The following is a 4700-nucleotide window of genomic DNA, read 5'->3' on the forward strand; positions in this document are numbered from 1 at the left end:
CTATAAAGTCATTGGGTAGATTTCAATGGTAATGTTTATCACCTCTACTAATTAACATGATGTAAATTTTTATGCTTCCTCCTAAAATATAATACATTTTTAAACTTTGTTGATTTTGTGTGTGTGTGTATATCACATAGAACATCCCAAACCATCCTATGAAACTATACACCCACTTCCCAGATGGCACCCTCCCATAGCCTCCCTCCCCCATAACATCTCATATAAACTTAAGGCTGATGTCTGGGAAGTACAGTTTTTTGGACTTTACAGAATCATACCAGGGGCTGGAGAGATGACAAGGATTAAGAACACTGACTGCTCTTGCAGAGCACCCAGGTTCAATTCCCAAAACCTACAGGGCAACTAACAACCATCCATAACTCCAGTTCCAAGGGATCCAATGCCCTCTTCTGACTTACGCAGGGATTGCACAACATGGGTGCACTTACACACATGCAGTTGGCCATAGTAAACATTTTTTTTCTTTTTACTGTAAAAGTCAGGTGAGAATCTGGTCTTCATGGATCACTTGGGCTTAGGAGGAGCCTCTGTCTCCTTTGGGTTTATATTTATCAGTTCTATGTATATTAGGATAATTCAAAGGCCTCGCTTGATCATGTCTTTGCTGGAAGCATTGAGGAAACTGTTCCATCTGTGTTGAACTTACTCTTTGTAGATAGAACACTAGTTCATGTCCATCAGATTGATTGTCCTTGGCCTCCCTGAACAAGATGACAGGTGACTCACTACAATTATAGGACATTTTGAGAGATACTCATAGTCCCCTGGAACTAGTTGACCTTAGGAGGGCAAGGAGCCAAAACTGTCCTTTATGTCCCTCTGACCAAATTAGTATAGGCCTCAAAGTATGGCTGTTAAACATCCAAGAAGGTTAGTTCCATGAGTCTGGTACTTTTAATTACTGTGTGTCCTGCAGATAAATCTTGGGTAATGACCGGTTGGTCTCAAAAGACATATATTTCTTGATCTGGTATGTATGATTTATCAGTAGGTTGTTGGAGTAATATGGTTCCCTCTGATTTTTAAAACTATCTAGGCATTATTTATCTTTCACATTTTCTCACCCCCTCAATCATGGTTTTCCCACTTAAGGTGTCCCCATTTCCCCCCTTTCTCCCTTAACCTTACTAATACCCTTCTCCTATGGTCCTACCTCTCTTGAGCTCCTTCTTTCCCTTTATTCCCAAAGTTACTTGTATAACCCTTCCTCCCCAATTAAATACCCCCATTTGAACAAATTCACTCTTAATAACGCTTACCTCCTACTGGTCCTCTTTCTCCGGTTTCTTCTTTCCCTTTACTTCCCTGGCTTATTTCATTATCCTAGTTCCTGCAGTTACATCAGGATACATACTTATACATACTCACTTATCAGGGTTTCATTCTAGGAGCCACATATGAGTGAGAACATATGTCAATTTTTTTTTTTGCTGAGTCTGTGTTACTTCACTTAGTATAATAGTTTCTAGTTCTGACCATTTACCTGAAAATTTCATGATTTCATCTTTCTTTACTGCTGAATAAAACTCCATCATATAAATGAACCACATTTTCGTTATCCACTTGTCAATTGAGGGACACTTAGGTTGCTTCCATCTCTTACCTATTGTGAAAAGAGCAGGAACAAACATGGATGTACAAGTGTCTCTGCAATAGGGTGAGTTCTTTGGGTATATGCCAAGGAGTGGTATAACTGGGTCAAATGGTAGGGTCATTTGTAGCTTTTTAAGAGTTCTCCACATTGTTTTTCATAGGGGTTGAACAAGTTTGCAGCCCTACCAACAGTGGATGAGCGTTCCCCTTTCCCCACATCCTCTCCAACATTTTGTATCATTTGTTCTCTTGATCTTAGACAGTCTGACTGGGGTAAGATGAAATCTGAAAGTGGTTTTAATTAGCATTTCCCTAATTATTAGTGATGTTGACTATCTTTTAAGATGCTTCATAGCCATGTTTACTTCTTCTCCCCATGACATTTTGCAAAGAATTGGTAAAAACCATCCTAAGATTCATATGGAAGCACAAAAGACCTCGGATAGCCAAAGCAACCCTGAGCACTAAGAGCATTGCTGGGGGGATTACTATACCAGATTTTAAGATGTATTATAGAGCTATTGTCATAAAAACAACATGCTACTAGCACAAAAATAGACCCATAGATCAATGGAACAAAATTGAAGACCCAAATATGAGTAAATACGATTTCAGCCACCTGACATTTGACAAAGGGGCCAAAAATATTCTCTGGAGCAAGGACAGCATGTTCAGCAAATGGTGCTGGCAAAGTCGGATCTCCACCTGTAGAAGAATGAAACTAAACCCCTATCTTTCACCCTGCACAAAAGTCAATTCCAAATGGATCAAATACCTCAATGTAAAGCCTGAAACTGTTAGAAGAAAACTTTGAGAAAAACCTACAAAATATAGATGTAGGAAAGGATTTTCTAAGCTGGACATCAATTGCTCAGGAAACAAGGGCAAGAATTAACAAGTGGGACCTCATTAAACTAAAAATCTTCTGTACGTCAAAGGAGGCAACCAGGGAAGTGACCAGAAAACCCACAGAATGCGAGAAAATTTTCACCAGCGACACATCTGACAGAGGTTTAATATCCAGAATATATAACGAACTAAAAAAACAGAGAATCAAGACAAGAAGTAACCCAATTAAAAGATGGGCTAAGGAGCTGAACAGAGAGTTCTCAAAATAAAATATTTTTTAAAAGAAATTACCTGTAAGATATCTTAAGGTAGACTTGGTTCTATTAAATTTGACTGATGATTCTTCATCCTCCCATACCTAGATAGTAATACCTTTCTCTAGATTTGGGAAGTATTTTTTCTTTTAATAAGCTTTCTACCACTTCCATGTTTTCAAGTCTTCTTTGAATCACAACAGTCTAATATTTATTCTTTAATAATATCCCACAGTTCCATAAGCTGTATTTATTCCTTTTCATTTTTTGGTTGGTCTCTGATTGTATGTTTTCGAATAAATGGCCTGGTTTTAAGCTAACTAATTCTTCTTCCTGTTTGATCTCTTCTGTTAATGCAGTCTATCATATATTTATTTCACTGAGTATCTTTCAACTTAAGCATTCATTTGATTTTTTTTGTCCTTTCTTCCACCTCTTTGTTAAATTTCTCTGTTAAAGTATTGAAGGATTTCTCTGCCTTTGATTCAAGATTATTGATTTTTCTTAAAAGAGCTCTTTTAAATTCATTGAGTTCTTTTACAGTGATTACTACTTGGTCAGTTCCTGGCCCCTTATTTTGAGTACTAGATGAGATCATGATTTCCTAAGAGCTCATTATGCTTATTGATGTATGACATTATCTGGACCTTGAAGACATTATTCTTTATTCTAATATTCTTAATTTTACTTTTTATTGATGTCTTCCCCAAAACTGTAAGCAGATGGTAGTCTCTTTTTCTTGTTGTTTTTGAGCCTATAGTCACTTTCAGTATCTCAGCACAAGATGATACCCGGGTCCAGATTTGCCAGGAGTCTGCTGTTTGTTTGCTGTCACTGTTTCAATACCACAGGGTAGTCTTAGCCCACATATCAATGGTTTATTGTTCAGAAAAGAACAGGAGCCTACCAAGAGAGAGTAGTCCATCCCTAAAGGTCTACATTTGGGGCTCCTATGCCAGAGTAGACCTAGATGCCTCATTTACCTCATGCCTAAGTGACGTCAAATACTGTAAGATGTTGTCTGGCTCCAGACAGGATCATCCTAAGCTTCTATTTTGCACTCATAGCCACCAATGCCATCAAACTGTATTGTACCTTGAGCCTTTAGCCTGCCAAGATAAACATAGCACTGAGGTACAAACGAGGTACACACTTCTATGGGCTGCCTATTGTTGATGTGAACTCATGGCTCAAGACTACTATAGGTAGCCACAGATAATGCTTGCTGGACTAGAAGTCTGATTTGCTGGAGATACGACTCTTCAAGAGATTTTGCAAACAGGCAGATTGGGCATTAGAACCTCACCAGTGTTGGCATTTTACCAGCTCAACACTGAGTTCTAGGGAAGAATATGCCATCTATTGCCCTTTCTTACCCACAGTGAATAAGGTATTGTCCCATGTGTTAGGGTCCGTGACTCGATGGGTCCCCTCCAGGTAACAAATACACGGGATTGGAGATGTAAAAATCAAGCAGAGTCTTTACTTTCCAGCTAGCTGGGGTCGACCGGCTTCCCAAGACATGCAAGTCTGGTCAGAACGATCGACCCCCATTCAGTTTCAGGTACAGATTATATAGGCCCACATAGTCATTACACAAAAAGCATTCCTCAGCAGACACTTTGATCAAACATCTTCTAAAAGCTATAGTTTTGGTTAAACATCTTTTCCAGGAAGGGTAGATCTTGTGTAAGCCTGGTGCCACTTCCCTCTTTTGTTCCTTATCGGTTATCTGGTATGTGCAAACAGGCCTACAGGACACATTGTAAAGCAACTGAGTCTGGGGTCCAGGGTCCAGGAAGGAGGTTTACAGCACTTCAATTCTTAGCATTTCAACTAGGTTAATCATCCATGTGTGGTAGATACAAATCAGGCAGAACAGGCAAGCTTAGCAAGTAAATCTAAATCAACATTTTAAACAGAGTTTTCTATCAAAATGCAGAGTTCTTACAGCATTCATCAAGGTATTTCATTTTTTTT

Source organism: Nannospalax galili, unplaced genomic scaffold (assembly GCF_000622305.1).
Source record: "Nannospalax galili isolate Female #2095 unplaced genomic scaffold, S.galili_v1.0 scaffold1053, whole genome shotgun sequence".
NCBI lineage: Eukaryota > Metazoa > Chordata > Mammalia > Rodentia > Spalacidae > Nannospalax > Nannospalax galili.